Source organism: Pelophylax lessonae, assembly GCF_965119305.1.
Source record: "Pelophylax lessonae genome assembly, chromosome: 4".
NCBI lineage: Eukaryota > Metazoa > Chordata > Amphibia > Anura > Ranidae > Pelophylax > Pelophylax lessonae.
In genome coordinates this window covers 226,770,759-226,790,157 of record NC_138771.1, presented here as the reverse complement: position 1 = coordinate 226,790,157, position 19,399 = coordinate 226,770,759, and the positions used below count along the sequence as shown (strand labels likewise).

Genomic DNA, 19,399 nt, shown 5'->3' with positions numbered 1-19,399 from the left:
CTAGCATCACATGAAAAAGTGGCTGGTGAATATAATAAGGTTCTAAAAGTGCAAGGTGATCAATAAAAATAATATATAAAAATATATATATAACTATAGATGTGAACCAGCAATAAATCACAATAAAAATATATAAATATGGACCAGTAATGAATCACCATAGATCACAATAAATATTCCTAAAAAAGTGCTTAAATCTTGGTGTAAAAAAAATAAGGTGCTCAGGTGCAGAAACCGTCCGATCAAGCAGTGCTCAAGTGAGTGGCCCGTCCCTCCAGGTCCCCTACTCACCACAGATATGTATCACACACGCTTGATAGGATCATATATGGCTTAGGTGACCAGGCTTTAATATGGATAGTCCCAGGGAAAAAGGAATGCCTTAATTAGGATCGCTTCAAAAGGTCTCGGTTGTTCCCAGATGAAAGAAAAGAAAGGGGGCCAATAGTGTAATACGTTCTTTAAAATTTATTCCCCCAAAGCATGTATTGTACTACATAAACGAACAAAGCTCGCATTGAATGTATACAGGAGGTAAGGAGCGCCGCTGACGGCGTGCGTTCCCCTGACTCCAGGAAGTAAAACCGGATGTGACGATGCGTACCCGTGTGCCGGAAATTACATCAACGCGTTTCACCCGTAAAGTGGGCGTTTTCAAAGACATCATTTCCGGGCACTGTTGGTCTATTTATATCTCGTCCGGACCATCGTAATATCCGGTGCTAAGAATAAGTCCGGTTTATTACTTGTATATTTTCTATTAAATAGTGATGTAGATCAATCCTTTCTAGGTGTATTGGTATATTGAAAATAACCACTTAGAACAGATTAAATTTTATAAACGTATATAGTTATGTTCGCATGGTGCAACAATGTTACTTCCTGTTTACAAAACCTTGTAGCTTTATTAGTATCCTAGACATATATTTGTTTCTATTGTGATAAATATGAAAACTTACTATTTATACTATAATGCAATATTATTAAATCTATAAATACATCAAATGCAATATTATTAAATCTATAAATACATTAAATGAATATAAGTGAAGGTGAATTAGATGATTATGTGAAAAAAATGGTGAATGTGATTGAAAAAATTTTATGTGAAAAATATATATTTTATTTTATGTGGGATAAACTCATGTCCATAATCCTAAAAATCAGATTTTTAAAGGTGGGATATGGAATAATGCATTATATATACATATAATCATGCCGACAAATCTAAATCTAATAAAATATGTTAAATATTACATAAATTTTACTAAAGTAAAGTCAGCCCGATTTTTTAGTCTAACGTGAAAGATGATGTTACTCCGAGTTAATAGATACCTGACATGTTACGCTTCAAAATTGCACGCAATCGTGGAATGGCGACAAAGGACAGTACTCCACATTTTTTAACAGTTACCTGTTACTGTTACAGTTACCTGTTTAGAGTTACAGAGAAAGTCTTTTGCTATAACTATTGCTCTTAAGCTAACCCGATGTCCGCCGCTCACTCACGATCGTCCGTGACAGCGGGAGAAAGGCAGGCGGTTAGTGTAAACAAGCCGCCTGTCATTCTCCCCTGTGTAGGAACAGTGATCATACGGTTCTACTATGTAGGACTGTTGATCATTGTTCCTACACCTCAAGCCACAGCCAATCACAGTTAGAATCACGCCACTAGGGACACACACAGCCCCTCCCTCTCAAATAAAGTTAACCCCTTCACTACCAGTGTCATTTTACAGTAACAGTGCATATGTATAGCACTGATTACTGCAGTAATGTCACTGGTAACCCCAAAAGTGTCAAAAATGTCAGTCAAGGGTCCGATCTGTCCGCCCCAATGTCGCAGTACTGCAAAAAAAATCGCAGATCGTCGCCATTACGCGTTAAAAAAAACTCAACAAAAACTACAATAATCTTTCCCTTTGTTAGTAAACGCGATAACTTTTGCGCAAACCAATCAAAATACGCTTTTTGCGATTTTTTTTACCAAACATATGTAGCATAAAACAAATTGGCTGAAAATGTTAAAAAATTTTGATTTTTACATTTTTTTTTTGGAAATTTCATATAAAAAAATGTGAAAAATATTGTTATTTTTGCAAAATTGACGCTCTTTTTTTGTTTATAGCGCATGATCAAAAAATCGCACAGGTGATCAAATACCACCAAAAGAAAGCTCTGTTTGTGGGAAAAAAGGACGTCAAATTCGTTTAGGTACAGCGTCGCACGACCGCGCAATTGTCCGTTAAAGTCACGCAGTGCCGAATCGCAAAATACCCCCTGGTCAGGAAGGGGGTAAATTCTTCCGGGGATTAAGTGGTTAAATGAATGAGGGGAAGCTCTGCTGAATTCCATCATCCAATCATGTGCAAGAAAAAAATGCCTTTTTTTTTTATATTCCTTGCACATGATTGGGTATTCTTTGCAAACTGAAACTTCACCACATTCACTAGACCCTAGGGGAAATTCAAATGCAAAGTGGACAGCCTACTTGCCTTTAGTAAATTAACCTCAAGACCTTCAGTATCTCTCCAAGCTTTCCCTCTCATTCAGTGCATGTCTCCATATTTTCATAGTTACATTTTTTTTCTGGTTGCTAACGTGGCAAATCAATGGAATTCGAATAGATCTTGTGTTTGTTTCCCTTTCACACTGCTGCGACCAAAAACGCACTAAAATATTTACCTTTAATTCCTATGGACCTCTTTACAGCAGTGCACTGCGGGTGCTGTTCATTTTGAATAGTCCTGCATGTGCATCTAAAAATGAAAACCCATTGAAATCAATGGGAAAACACAAAAAAATACAAGTGCATGCTGGGAGTCAGGCAACCAAATAATTCACTAAAAATGCATTAAAAAAAGCATGAAAAATGTGATATGCATTTTTCCAAAATGCACACTCCATTTAGGCGCACCAATGCGAATGAGCCTTTACCTATTCGGGACTTTTTTGAGTTAACATGTAGGTATCTCACATATAGTACTTCTGTAGTGTTTGTGAAAGGATTCGCTTACTTTAGCAAAACAAGCACACAACCTGACAACAATATGAGGCTCTAGTTGTCATTGTTTAACCCCAGTGAAAATTGGCTTCTATTGAGTGTTCGTGTTTAAGAGAATGCAATTATGCAGAAACGTGCTTGATATTGCAGCAGCCAGCTGGCAGGTATCTATATTTATTTATATCAGCTGATCTTTTCTTTTAGCAAAGGAGTCTCTGAATGTTTGTATTGTTCTGGAGAGTTTCCCAGCATAATCACACTGCATTATTTTATGGATCTGGAGTTGTTAGAGAGTCTTGGAGCATAAGTGTGCATAAGTGCCACAGTTTAAAAACCAAGCGTTTGGCGTTTAATTTCATATTAACATGGTGGGGAACCCTACTCTCTATAAACCCATCAATTTAACCATTTCTCAAAACAGTTACATTCAAGGCATGCCCTGAATGATGACTGTCACAGTTGCTTGTGCTCTCAGAATTGTCAAAGGGATCAAATGGTTGGGGTCATAGCTGATCACATGTGCAGCACCATGGCAAGTGCGGATTAAACAGAGGCTAAAGCCTCGTACACACGATCAGATTATCAGATGAATTTTCATCCGTTTTTTGTTGCATGCTAGTCTCATATGGAAAGTGAAAAGGTTACTTTCATATGGAAATTCTCGTACGACAGAATACAACTTCTGAGCATGCATAGGACGTAAACTGAACTGTAAACTGTACTGATTAAGAGCCCATTCAGACTAGCGCGACTTGTCAGGTGACTTGTCAGCCTGACAAGTCGCAGTAGGTCGCGGTCCGTTGTAATAGGAGCGACACAAGTCGCTCCGACTTAGAAAAAGGGTCCTGTACTACTTTGGGGCGACCTGGGAGCGACTTGCATGGACTTCCATTATGTGAAGTCCCTGCAAGTCGCACCGAAGTCGCGGTGCACAGCGGTGCACGCGACTTCACAGGTCGCCCCCCGAAGTCGGATCGCCTCAGTGTGAACCGGCTCTAAACGAAAATCGGATGTTGTATTCACTAATGATAACAATTTTTTAGCTTGCACATTCAGGTTTATCGTACGAAAATTTGTAATCGGCTGTCGACAGCACCATACTAACGATCCGAAAATCGGCGGATTGTTCGTCAGACTAAATTTTACTTGCGATTTTCTTATCGCGTGTACGGGCCTTTGGATGGCGGCTTCCTTGGCTGTAAAGGATAGGATGGTTTAATGGGACAGTAGGCAGGATTCCTTATCCTAATTACTTATCTAAGATTAAAAAGGCAGACAACTGTACTTGTGGGAAACAATTGGCCGCGGCCGTTTATTATTGGTTTTAAAACTTTTAATAAATAGATGATAAAAACATACAACCCTTGTGACAACCCAGCCAATACGGCTCAGGCTGCATAAATAAATAACTCAGTTAACCACTTGCCGACCGCCGCGCGACTATTTACTGCAGCGGTCAGCCCCTCACAGGCAAAGCGACGTAGGTGTACGTCGCTAGCCTGTGAGGCTTCTAGGGAGCGAGCGCGCGCCACCGGAGGCACGCTACCGCGCAGTCACGGTCCCCCCCGCGCGTGTGTCCCCGGCGGACCCGATGTCCGCCGGGCACTCGCGATCGTCCGTGACACCGGAAGAAAGGCAGGGGGCTGATGTAAACAAAGCCGCCTGTCATTCTTCCCTGTGTAAGAATGGAGATCATACGGTTCTACTATGTAGGACCGTTGATCTCTGTTCTTACACCAGTAGCCATGTCCAATCACAGTTAGAAACACGCCCCTAGGGCACACTTAACCCCTCCCTCTCCAATACAGTTAACCCCTTCACTGCCAGTGTCATTTTTACAGTAACAGTGCATATGTATAGCACTGATAACTGCAGTAATGTCACTGGTAACCCCAAAAGTGTCAAAAATGTCAGTCAAGGGTCCGATCTGTCCGCCGCAATGTCGCAGTCCCGCAAAAAAAAAACGCAGATCGCCGCCATTACGCGTTAAAAAAAAACAACAAAAATGATAAAAATCTTTCCCTTTGTTAGTAAACGCGATAACTTTTGCGCAAACCAATCAAAATACGCTTTTTGCGATTTTTTTTTACCAAACATATGAAGCATAAAACAAATTGGCCGAAAATGTTAAAAAATTTTGATTTTTTAAATTTTTTTGGGGAATTTCATATAAAAAATGTGAAAAATATTGTTATTTTTGCAAAATTGACGCTCTTTTTTTGTTTACAGCGCATGATCAAAAAATCGCACAGGTGATCAAATACCACCAAAAGAAAGCTCTGTTTGTGGGAAAAAAAGGACGTCAATTTCGTTTACGTACAGTGTCGCACGACCGCGCAATTGTCCGTTAAAGTCACGCAGTGCCGAATCGCAAAATAGGCCCTGGTCAGGAAGGGGGTAAAATCTTCCGGGGCTTAAGTGGTTAAAATCATCACTTCCACATATATAGTAAAAACCGTCCCCCTTTGTTAAACGCAAAGGTGACCCACCACATAAAAACAGCCACGACAAGGGAAGGGGGGGGGGTGGGGAACTCCACTGGTCGAGTCTTCTGAGGCGAATGAGCCCCTGTGTGGCAATCCCCTCTTTATATAGGGTCCCCAGAAGCTCTAGAAACTTCCATAGCTGCTCTCTTCCTATAGGTGCTCTGACCCCTGCAGAGCTAAAAGACCAACCCACTACAGCTGTTTTCCTCAGGATACAACCATTCTTCCCTCCCCTTTTTTCCCTGAGGAAAAAAGGAGGAAAATAATGACTAGTCTAAATCTAAACTCCTTCCTGACACTCTCCCATGAGGAAAAGGGGGCTATGCAGCCTTCCCTTTTCCCTTCATTCAGCTTTAACAAAGCTGGCGGCCCAGGCTCGTCTCTCCCAGTAGAATACGCCTGAGAACCGTAATGCCTGGAAAGAGGCCAAATCTGATTTTGATTTATGGGCAAAAACCAAGGAAAGCATCCGCATGTCTATAGCTGATCTCCAGTATTTTTAATACGGAAATAAAACCGGCAAGCTTCTGGCCCGCATGTGCAAGGGCCCTCATGCCCCCTCGCACATCTCGGCCCTGAAATCTCCTGCTGGCCACCGACCTATCCACTGATCCGTTAGAAACAAAGCTGGGAAAATCAGATGTGTGGGAAAAGCATAAATATTTTGCCCATTTTTAATCATGTTTAAAGCTAAGAGCACAAAAACGTTCACTTATATATATATATATATATATATTAATGGCCACAAAGAATTTAAATCCACTTTGTTGCACTACATGCCTGTGTAAACCTGATATTACATTGTAAATGTAGGAGTGACATTATAACTGTGCTGTACACAGCCTATGCAGCTAGCAGAGATTTGAGTGGGACCTAGCAGGTCCTCCTATTATGGGCTGTGTGCAGAGAACTACGGGGCAAAGGGTGTATACAAGACTGGACACCCTGCACGAAGAGAGAGATCATCAATGAGTCATTTTTTTTTATAGAAAAGTTTTGCACATAGGCAATAGAGTTGTTTCAAACTAAGTTACTGCACAGACCTAGAAGAAATACACAGAGCTTTCTTTGGTGGTATTTGATCACCTCGACGCTTTTTATTTTTTGTGATATTAATAAAAAAATAGTGAAAATTTTGTGAAATATTGACATTTTCTACTTTGACTGTTAAAAAATATCCAATATATTCAATTTTTGTCATATATTTAGGCCAAAATGTATTTAGCTACATGTCTTTAAAAAAAAAAAATTCTCAATGAGCGTATGTTTATACACTTTAAGACCGGAAGATTTTACCCCCTTCCTGACCAGGCCATATTTTGCGATTTGGCACTGCGTTACTTTAAGCACACCTGTGCGATTTTTAATTTTTTTTAAAAAGAGCGTCAATTTAAAAAAAAAAAAAAAAACAATATTTTTCACATTCTGATATATAGCATTCCCAAAAAAAAAAAAATTAATAATTAAAATTTTTTAACATTTTAGGTCAATTTGTTTTCTGCTACATATTTTTGGTAAAAAAAATCGTAATAAGCGTATTTTGATTGGTTTGCGCAAAAGTTATCACGTTTACTAACTACGGGAAAGATTTATGTCATTTTTGGTTTTTTTTACTAGTAATGGCCGCTATCTGCAATTTTTTGTGGGACTGTGACATTGCGGCGGACAGATCGGGCCCCTAACTGACATTTTTGACACTTTTGGGGGGACCAGTGACATTACTACAGTAATCAGTGCTATAAATATGCACTGTTACTATAATAATGACACTGGCAGGGAAGGGGTTAACACTGTTGATGATCAAGGAGTTAAATGTATGCCTCATGCTTACTGACGTGTGTGTGTGTGTGTGTGGGGGGGTTCTGTGACACAGACAGAGATCGCAGGTTCAATCCTGTGATCTCTCCCTGTCTGTCACAGAGAAGATCCGCCTGCTTTGTTTACACAAGCGGGCGGATCTTCTCACACTTTCCCCGACAATCAGGGAAGAGAGGCGGCGATCGCCACGGGCCCGACTCCCGCTGTGTTTAGACACGCCGCCACGACCACTAGGAGTCCAGCGACGTAGGTCCTCCACCAGCCCGACTCCCGCTGTGTTTAGACACGCCGCCAAGACCACTAGGAGTCCAGCGACGTAGGTCCTCCACCAGCCCGACTCCCGCTGTGTTTAGACACGCCGCCACGACCACTAGGAGTCCAGCGACGTAGGTCCTCCACCAGCCCGACTCCCGCTGTGTTTAGACACGCCGCCAAGACCACTAGGAGTCCAGCGACGTAGGTCTACGTCGCTGGACCCAGGGGAGCCACAGTGCCGCAGTAGCAGCACAGTGAGCGGTCTTAAAATGGTTAATATACGAGCAGTATTAAACTCACAATGCTAAAGTGGTTTAGTACAGTATAAGCATGCCATCCCCTCTGTTACATAACATTATGTGTCCGTACTGTATATAAAAGATGCTGATTTCTACTGTATCAGAGTGTCTCCCGGCGCTCATGTGACTCCTCGTCTCTCTGCTCTCCCGGCGGGCGGGGCTGAGCATTCCCGCCTATGTCATCTGGGGAGGGGGGAGGAGAGAAGCAGAGAGCCGAGGAGTCACGTGAGCACCGGGAGACGCTCTAATGCAGTAGAAATCAGCATCTTTTATATACAGTACAGACACAGGGACACATAATGTTATTTATCAGAGGGAATGGCATTCTTATACTCTACAGTACTGTGCTTTAGATATGATAGAAGCATATCTTTATTTATACCAATAAATGGATGTGGAACAAATCATCTGAGTTTCCATTATTTGTTATGGGAAAATTTGCTTTGATATACGAGTGCTTTGGATTACAAGCATGCTACTGGAACGCAAACCAAGGTATTACTTGGCTCCTCGCAAACCAAGGTATTACTGTACTAGCAGATTTAGATGGACTTGACTAACAAACTAAAGCCAAACTCCTGCTAACGCTTTTAAAAGTTACAGCAACAGTTTATATTCCTTTTGGGATCTTTTTGGGATAAATTTTAGATAAACGAATAACAGCTGACCATTGTTAGAGCCCATGTGGTAACACTCTAACTGCCACCTTTGCTGGACAGCTTGGTCTAGTAAAGAAAGTTGAAAAATAACAGATTTACTGGTCGGACCACCAGGAGAAAAAAACTTTAAAAAAGAAAACAAATTCAGAGACCACATCTGATATTTGGTAAGCTGCAACATATTATTTTTTATCGTAAAGGTTTAATACTGCTTAAAAGGATTAGTTCACTTTTAAAAAAAGAAATAAATAAATGCAAATTTTTTTTTTCAGGTAAAAAAAATGTGCATTTATTTTTTTGGAGCCTGTAAAGCATTGCACCAATGATTAGCAGATTGCTGGTGCCATGCAGGACTTCAGCAGAGCTAGCGGGGAAGGGGGAGGAGGGGGAGATCCCTCTAGCTGTCAGATCAGGGAGGTGAGGGGGATCGGTCCGTTCGTTACACCCTAAATAGTTATGAAAGGTGTACAGGTACTTATCCTTTCACCACCTCTAGTCTAATGGGCCAATGTTGGCATTTCTCCTATACATGTAAGAATCTGCATTTTTTTGCTAGGCCATTACTTATTTAAAGAGAATGAAGTGGTTGTTGCACTGTTTTAAGTCGCATGATATTTTCACAGCAGTTTAGTAAATGCTAATTTTCTGAAAAAAATACACTTAAATGAGTTTTAGTGAACACAAACACAATATAATACTGACTTTTTGGGTAAAATATACTGTAAAAGATGATGTTTCTGACATCACACAATGGGAGGAACAATGGAAGTTCTTTTCACACTGTCTAGGCCATCCAATGCAACAGGTTGCATTGGTACTAGGCTCTTTGGCGGTATGAGAGAGCCCGGTAAAGGTAGCAGGCAGCAGCGGGTGTGTGGGGGGGGGGGGGTGACCCCTTTCTCCCACCTGTAAAAGTGATTAGGCATCTGTATAAGCACTCGGATCACTTTTACATTTTGAAGAATTGCTGTTTGCAGAAGACAATATCTGAATCATGGCTGCAGCCAGGTCCAGGACAAGAGGTGGGTAGGAGGGACAGTTGCCCTGGGCGCAGTGAAGCAAACAGGCAAACAATTGACACAGTGTGGTACACCCATTCTACAGCATGCATTATTAGTGGGGAAGGGGGGCGCAATTCTGCATCCTTGCCCTGGGCTCTGGATGACCCTGTCCCGATACTGGCGGCAGCCATGGTCCATATATCACAGCTTCCATCCAAACATGTGGGTAAGTCCTAAGGGTGGGAGGTGGTAAAAAAATAATTTCAGGGGTAAGGATAAATGTTAGGGATTAGGAAGAGTAGGTTTAACAACAGGTTTTGTGCTGGGCCCAGCTGGGCCAGGTTCCTTCACTAAGAAATATGCCCACATTCAGTGCATCAGCTACATACAGTATACAGTACAGCACTGGCAGTATGGGGACTTTCTGTCTGCTGCCATAACTAAACTAAGTATGGCTAAGAACTGCTCAGCCATTCACAGAAATCCTTGTATTTTAGTGAATTCATACAATTCTTCCTCTGATTGGCTGAGGTGGAGATTGTGACACCATCTACCTGCCTCTCTATCTCATGCGTGAGATCTTACAACCTCCCTCCTGGGATGTGTGATGTAGACATGTCCACAGTGGACTGAGAAAGACCCTCAGCATGGAATCTGGCAGACACACCACAGGGATCTTGGCCAGGTCTGGGGGCCTTAGCAGAGACTGACTGCCTGTCTACACATGTGGCAGCTGTCTTTTAACCACTTAAGCCCCGGAAGATTTTACCCCCTTCCTGACCAGGGCCTATTTTGCGATTCGGCAATGCGTGATTTTAACGGACAATTGCTCGGTCGTGCGACGCTGTACCTAAACGAATTTGGCGTCCTTTTTTCCCCACAAACAGAGCTTTCTTTTGGTGGTATTTGATCACCTGTGCGATTTTTTGATCATGCGCTATAAACAAAAAAAGAGTCAATTTTGCAAAAATAACAATATTTTTCACATTATTTATATGAAATTCCCCCCCAAAAAATGTAAAAATCAAAATTTTTTAACATTTTAGGCCAATTTTTTTTTTACCATATGTTTGATAAAAAAAATTGCAAAAAGCGTATTTTGATTGGTTTGCGCAAAAGTTATTGCGTTTACTAACAAAGGGAAAGATTTTTGTCATTTTTGTTGTTTTTTTTAACGCATAATGGCGGCGATCTGCGATTTTTTTTTGCAGGACTGCGACATTGGGGCGGACAGATCTGACCCTTGACTGACATTTTTGGGGTTACCAGTGACATTACTACAGTAATCAGTGCTATACATATGCACTGTTACTGTAAAAATTACACTGGCAGTGAAGGAGTTAACTGTATTGTAGAGGGAGGGGTTAAGTGTGTCCTAGGGGCGTGTTTCTAACTGTGATTGGTTGTGGCTTGCTGTGTAAGAACAGTGATCAACGGTCCTACATAGTAGAACTGTTTGATCACCATTCATACACAGGGAGAACTGACAGGCGGCTTTGTTTACACTAGCCGCCTGCCTTTCTCACGCTGTCACGGACGATCGCGAGTGCCCGCCGTACATCGGGTCCGCCGGGCACACGCGCAGGGGGGTCCGTGACCGAGCGGGAGCGCGCATCCGGCGGCGTGCGCTCGCTCCCAAAACCCTTACAGGCTAGCGACTACCCTTACAGGTTAGCCCTACGTCGCTCTGCCTGTGAGGGGCTGACTGCCGACGTAAATAGTCGTGCGGCAGTCGGCAAGTGGCTATAGTTTGAGGCACTAGAGAAGAGCGGCTAGTGCCAGGGCCGGTGCAAGGATTTTTGCCGCCCTAGGCAAAATAAAAATTGCCGCCCCCCCCCCCCCCCCCCATATGACCTACCTTCACTACATCAGCCAAGAGCCAGAAGATCTCTGCATTACGCAAGTGTGAGCGCAGTGGTTGATGTAGTGAGGTGGGAAGCAGTTTAAAGGAACACTGATGGGGGGTAATTTCTGCTGTGACCTGTGTACAGTCCCCACCAACCTCAGCTTCTCCTCCCGGTTGGTGGTTGGTAATAATGCAGCTTCACCGCCATCCATGTGAATAAGGTCATGGAGACAGCCAATCACAGATCACCATCAGTCAGACGAGGTCAGCATTTGGGTAGACGGGGACACTGTCCATTATACACAGCCCCCCCATATCACACAATACAGCCCCCCCCCCCCATATAATACAGCACACCTCCCATATCACACAATACAGCCTACACAAAACAACCTCCCCATATCATACAATACAGCCCCTCCATATCATACAATACAGCCCCCCCATGATACAATGCAGCCCCTTCAATATGATACAATGCAGCCCCCTCCATATGATATATGGAAGGGGCTGCATTGTATGATATGGAGGGGGCTGCATTGTATGATATGGAGGGGGCTGCATTGTATGATATGGAAGGGGCTGCATTGTATCATATGGAGGGGGCTGTATTGTATGATATGGAAGGGGCTGCATTGTATCATATGGAGGGGGCTGCATTGTATCATGGGGGGGGGCTGTATTGTATGATATAGAGGGGGCTGCTATGATACAATGCAGCCCCCTCCATATGATACAATGCAGCCCCCTCCATATGATACAATGCAGCCCCCTCCATATGATACAATGCAGCCCCCTCCATATGATACAATGCAGCCCCCCCATGATACAATGCAGGCAGCCCCCTCCATATCATACAATACAGCCCCCCCCATGATACAATGCAGGCAGCCCCCTCCATATCATACAATACAGCCCCCCCCCATGACACAATGCAGGCAGCCCCCTCCATATCATACAATACAGCCCCCCCCCCCATGATACAATGCAGGCAGCCCCCTCCATATCATACAATACAGCCCCCCCCCATGATACAATGCAGGCAGCCCCCTCCATATCATACAATACAGCCCCCCCCCCATGATACAATGCAGGCAGCCCCCTCTATATCATACAATACAGCCCCCCCCCCATGATACAATGCAGGCAGCCCCCTCCATATCATACAATACAGCCCCCCCATGATACAATGCAGGCAGCCCCCTCTATATCATACAATACAGCCCCCCCCCCCATGATACAATGCAGGCAGCCCCTCCATATCATACAATACAGCCCCCCCATGATACAATGCAGGCAGCCCCCTCTATATCATACAATACAGCCCCCCCCCCCATGATACAATGCAGGCAGCCCCCTCCATATCATACAATACAGCCCCCCCCCTCCATGATACAATGCAGGCAGCCCCCTTTATATCATACAATACAGCCCCCCCCCATGATACAATGCAGGCAGCCCCCTCCATATCATACAATACAGCCCCCCCCCCCCCATGATACAATGCAGGCAGCCCCCTCCATATCATACAATACAGCCCCCCCCTCCATGATACAATGCAGGCAGCCCCCTCTATATCATACAATACAGCCCCCCCCCCCATGATACAATGCAGGCAGCCCCCTCCATATCATACAATACAGCCCCCCCCCTCCATGATACAATGCAGGCAGCCCCCTCTATATCATACAATACAGCCCCCCCCCATGATACAATGCAGGCAGCCCCCTCCATATCATACAATACAGCCCCCCCCCTCCATGATACAATGCAGGCAGCCCCCTCTATATCATACAATACAGCCCCCCCCCATGATACAATGCAGGCAGCCCCCTCCATATCATACAATACAGCCCCCCCCCCTCCATGATACAATGCAGGCAGCCCCCTCCATATCATACAATACAGCCCCCCCCATGATACAATGCAGGCAGCCCCCTCCATATCATACAATACAGCCCCCCCCCTCCATGATACAATGCAGGCAGCCCCCTCTATATCATACAATACAGCCCCCCCCCCCATGATACAATGCAGGCAGCCCCCTCCATATCATACAATACAGCCCCCCCCCCCAATATCATACAATGCAGCCCCCCATGTATGAAGAGTGAGGCCAGTGTCCGGGTGGGGGAGTGTACTGTGTTGTCTGTGTGAGGGGTGGGAGAGGACGGGACACACATCATCTCACCTTGCATGCTGTCCTCGGCATGTGATGGGGGATGGGAGACTGTCCGGTGTCCAGCAATCTGCTTCTGCCAGAAGTTGAACACGGAGCAGAGGGGGGGGGGCGTCTGGAGAGGCACAAGCCCAGCTCCCTGAGTGTGATTGGAGATCGGCTCCTGATCTTCTTCAAGCAGAAATCAGCTGGAGGGGCGGAGACCGGAGGGCAGTGAGCGCCGAGCTGGATCCCCAGGATTCTATGGAGGGCACTTCTGGCGCCCCGACTATTCTAATGTGCGCTCTAGACAAGTGGTGTGTGCTGCCTGGGGCTCGCTTGCTGTAGCGCTCAGGCGGCACAGCATGAGGAGTGCCACACCGGCCGGTCCACTACTGATTCGGGGTGCAGAATGGCGGCGCCCCCTGTTAAGCTGCGCCCTAGGCAGCTGCCTTAGTCGCCTTACTGGTAGCGCCGGCCCTGGCTAGTGCACAACTTCTGCTTCAAGCAAGACAACTGTGAATTACATAGTCTAGTAAGTATGCTTTTTATTATTTTGGGACAGGGACAAATGTTAGGGATTTTTATATTTTAGGGTAGTTAGGTAGGATGAAGTTCTTCTTTAAGATTATGATTTTTTTCCTATTTTACGTTGAGAAGTTAAGAGACGGGTCAAAAATGAAGGTGTATTCCAACATCAATCACTCTGATCTCCTTTTTTTGCCACAACATTGCACAATTAGTTCATATAAACATGCACACTAGTGTGTGGATGTTTATCCCAGTGGAAGAGGAGGAAGGTGTGAACAGAAAACTCCAAAGTTGACTTATTATGGGAAAAACAATACTGAGCAAGTAAGGTTTTCTGTTTTGTCCAGTCTTTTTGTCCGCTAGGATCTCCCAACCACCAATGTCTGCAAGTTCCTAAAGACATGAGATTTTTGTCTGTGCATAGACTGGAGATAAATAATTGCATGCATGCAATGGGAATAATAATTAGCTGCATGAGGGGATTGTGGAGGCTCCTTGTTGGACCAGCCAACACATTTTGAAATATTGCAAGAGTACTCTATGCTACCTGGCTTTTGGCCTTTGTTTTGGGAGGAAGGTTTACCTCTGAAGATAGTCTCTTGTACAATTTCTACCCATTGGAACAGTGTTTTTGCACTGCCCTCCTAAGGTTTCCCACTACCCATTTTTATGTGTTCATTCCATGCACTGAGGTGACCTGGGGCATCTTTCCCATTTAGATTGAGTCTAGGTTCACATCTATGCGGCTGCGCTTGATGTGTTTTGAAGGCACATTTTGAAGTGCATTTTACGTTTTTAAACCCTTGTTTTTTATGCATTTTTGCATGCAGTTTTAATGCATTTTGCATTTTATGATTTTTTTTTCTCTTTAACCGGTTGCCGACCGCCGCACGACTATATACTGCGGCGGTCAGCCCCGGCCAGGCAGAGTGACGTATCGGTACGTCACTCGCCTGTCACTGACTTGCGAGCCTATCGCGGGCGGGCGCGCGCCCGCCGAGGCTCGTTCACAGACAAGTCAGTGCGTGTGACCGGCGGACTCAATGTCCGCCGGTCACACTGCGATCGCTCCTGTGAAGGGAGAAAGACAGAGCAGCTTGTGTAAACAAGCTGCCTGTCAGTTCTCCCTGTGTAAAAGTGAAGATCTGTCCGTTCTACTATGTAGAACGGTTGATCTTTGCTTTTACACCAATAGGAATGTCCCTACACAGTTAGAAGCACGCCCCTAGGACACACTTAACCCCTCCCTGTCCAATAAAGTTAACCCCTTCCCTGCCAGTGTCATTTTTGCAGTAACAGTGCATATGTATAGCACTGATTACTGCAGTAATGTCACTGGTACCCCCAAAAGTGTCAAAAATGTCAGTCAAGGGTCCGATCTGTCCGCCGCAATGTCGCAGTACCGAAAAAAAAATCGCAGATCGCCGCCATTACGCGTTAAAAAAAAAAACACCAAAAATGACAAAAATCTTTCCCTTTGTTAGTAAACGCGATAACTTTTGCGCAAACCAATCAAAATACGCTTTTTGCGATTTTTTTTACCAAACATAGGTAGCATAAAACAAATTGGCCGAAAAATGTTAAAAAATTTTGATTTTTACTTTTTTTTTTGGGGAATTTCATATAAAAAAATGTGAAAAATATTGTTATTTTTGCAAAATTTACGTTCTTTTTTTGTTTATAGCGCGTGATCAAAAAATCGCACAGGTGATCAAATACCACCAAAAGAAAGCTCTGTTTGTGGGAAAAAAAGGACGTCAAATTCGTTTAGGTACAGCGTCGCACGACCGCGCAATTGTCCGTTAAATTCACGCAGTAAAAAATCGCAAAAAAACCCCTGGTCCTTTAGCAGCCAAATAATCCGGGGCTTAAGTGGTTAAACACACTGTACTGTGCTAAGGAGCATGCCGAGAAGAAACTACCAGAGGAAGAAGACACTTTGGAGCTACGACAGGGGACATTTTTCATTTTTAATAAAGGACTTGTCAAAAACCGTATCTTTGTTTTGGTTTACTGAGGTTGAATGGGTAGGGGTACAATGTACCCCATACTCATTCACATGGGGGAGCAGGCTCCGAGGGCCCCCATTCTTAAAGGAGGCTTCTAGATTCCAGTAAGCTCCCTGCCCACAGACCCCCACCACAACCGGCCAGGTTTATGGGGAAGAGACCCTTTGCAGAACCCCCCTCTTGCCCCAGAGCACCCATCCCCCCAAATTGAGGGCATGCGACTTGGTATGGTTCAGGCGGGGGGGGTGCTCGCTTATCCCCTCCCTTTCCTGACCTGCTGGGCTGCATGCTCAGATCAGGTTCTGGTATGGATTTTAAAGAGGGACCCCACACCATTTATTTTAAATTTTGGCATGGGGGTCCCCACCAAATCCTTACTAGACCCGAAAGCGCCTGGAATGGACTTTTTTTTTTTTGCAGACAATTTTTTTTTTGTATTCAGCTGTCAGCGGGGAATGCTGCTGATGACTCATCGGTTGTTAAGGACACAGTGGCCAGCTTCCCGGCCTGCTCCTTAGCAACCAGCTATATACAGTGTATTAACTGGTTGCCGACTGCTCACAGTATATTTACTGCGGCAGTCAGCCCCGGCCAGGCAGAGTGACGTAGGTCTACGTCGCTCGCCTGTCACTCCTTTTAGAGCCAATAGCGGGTGGGCGCGTGCCCACCTCGGCTCGTTCACAGAGGAGTGCGGGCGTGTGGCCGGCGGACCCGATGTCCGCCGGTCACACTACGATCGCCGGTACAGCGGGAGAAAGACAGAGCGGCTTATGTAAACAAGCCGCCTGTCATTCTCCCCTGTGTAAAAATGAACATCAGACGGTTCTACTATGTAGAACCGTTGATCTTTGTTTTTACACTAGGAGACCTGTCCCCCTACAGTTAGAATCACGCCCCTAGGACACACTTAACCCCTCCCTGTCCAATACAGTTAACCCCTTCCCTGCCAGTGTCATTTTTGCAGTAACAGTGCATATATATAGCACTGATTACTGCAGTAATGTCACTGGTACCCCCAAAAGTGTCAAAAATGTCAGACAAGGGTCCGATCTGTCCGCCGCAATGTCGCAGTACCGCAAAAAAATTGCAGATCGCCGCCATTACTCGTTAAAAAAAAAACACCAAAAAAAACAAAAATCTTTCCCTTTGTTAGTAAACGCGATAACTTTTGCGCAAACCAATCAAAATACGCTTTTTGCGATTTTTTTGTACCAAACATATGTAGCGTAAATCAGTTTGGCCGAAAATGTTAAAAAATTTAGATTTTTACTTTTTTTTGGGGGGGAATTTCATATAAAAAAAAGTGAAAAATATTGTTATTTTTGCAAAAATTACGCTCTTTTTTTGTTTATAGCGCATGATCAAAAAATCACACAGGTGATCAAATACCACCAAAAGAAAACTCTGTTTGTGGGAAAAAAAGGACGTGAAATTCGTTTAGGTACAGCGTCGCACGACCGCGCAATTGTCCGTCAAAGTCACGCAGTAAAAAATCGCAAAAAACCCCCTGGTCAGGAAGGGGGTAAAATCTTCCGGGGCTTAAGTGGTTAAAGGAAAAATAAAAACCGCAAAACGTAACATCAAAAATCACATTACAAACACAACACTTGCATTTCTGATGGGATTCCATTGATGTCTAATACATGCAAAATGCCAGAAAAAAGTCTCCGACCCTTTCCAAAAAATGCACTGGCTGCAAAACGCATAGATGTCAACGTGTACCATAGGAAACCATGTTTAATGGACTGTAGTTTGTTTCTGCAAACTGCAAGACACACTAAAAACACATAAGTGTGAACCTAGGGTAAGTGTAACCAGATCTTGGTCATATGTATGGTCATCTGAGGAAACCAGTAAACGATGAAACACGTAGAGACTGGCGCCCAATTGTCTTCTGCAGCCTGACCTAACACATATTATACCAAATGTACATTGAATATCATTTTCTATAAGTATACCTATGGGATATGGCTTAGCAGAATGAGCGTCTTTCTTAGGGAGCCTCCAACATGCAATATGTAACTGCATTAAATGTTTTTCTGGATATAGATATATCTAAGGAATTTTTGTAATGAATAATATTATCTTTCTATTTTAAATCAACCGAGTATTCACTTCTTTGGGGTTAAGAATGGTGCTTTTAAAATCCTTTTTTACTTTATCTTTGTTTTTCTAATAATTGCATGTTTATAGTCACCTTCACACATTCGTTTATCACCTCCTGTAGACCAAAATAAGTGAAAATAATTGCACCAAAACAAATTAGCACTACCTTGACTTTTGACTTTTGAAGAGTACACAATCAGAAACTATAGAAACAAATTTGGGCTTTTTTTTTTACTTGGCCCATAATCTAAATTCTTGACAGGCTCAGGCTGCTTTTCGGATCATCCTACTGGATCCATTAATTAAAATAATGAAATATTTTTCTACAACTAAGACTTTTGTGAGAGCACGCTGAGCAGCAAGCTGAGCTCTACAAAAAAGGGTCAGAGAACAACACTGAGGAGCCGTCATGTCTTTCGTGGATGTCATGAAATTAGCACTTTTTGTGAGGACTGTTTGGGTAATATAAACAGATAACAGATCAACAGATCACAGTAAATAAACATAAAATCAATGGGTAGTAAGGAAAGAAAATCATTGCTTTATTTGTGTAACTATCAAAGCTTTTCTCTTTAGCTTTTGTGTAAACATCGGACAGTCAGACAGATGTCATTTCTGTGGATAGTAGAAACAGCTATACAAGATGAGCCATCTGAAAACAGAAATTTCATGGCCGGATTTACCAGATTAAATTTTTTTTTTTTTTTTTTTTACTAAACAATACCTTCGCTTTTAAATATACTCCGCAACCTAAAAGTGATGTTTCATTTGATGTTTGTAAAATTATTAATTAGGAATGTTTTTTCAAGATGCTTTTGAAAATGTTTGATTGCTATGAAGCTGTTTCTAATCCTATTTATTGTAAAAAGTTTAGGATGTATAACAGTGCATTGAACAAAATGCTCAAATTGTTTTATTGGCTTTTATAAGCTTCTGGAAATACATGCTTGCATTGGAATCATTTGGACAGTTGTCTGCAAGTGCTGCTAATACCCCCTCTTCCTCCTTCTCCACCTTCTCTTCTGCTAATCCAGCCAAAGCCCTGCTAACTAGCTATGAGGAATCAGATGAATTATTTCATAACAAAATCAATAATTAACTGCAGGAGGACAATCTTGGTCATTTGCAAGCGTTGCTCCTTTTAGATATTGAGGATGAGGAAGATAGCTTCTATGACCATAGAAAGAAAGGAGGGTTCATCCACACAGCAGTCAGGTACCATCAGGC

At 43.5% G+C, this 19,399-nt stretch overlaps 1 protein-coding gene across 1 annotated transcript in view; it reads left to right on the top strand.

The window, feature by feature from the left end:
* The window catches only part of CFTR (CF transmembrane conductance regulator), a 228,376-nt gene that overhangs the window by 21,061 nt on the left and 187,916 nt on the right, over positions 1 to 19,399 (top strand). The gene's annotated exons all lie outside the window — the stretch shown is intronic.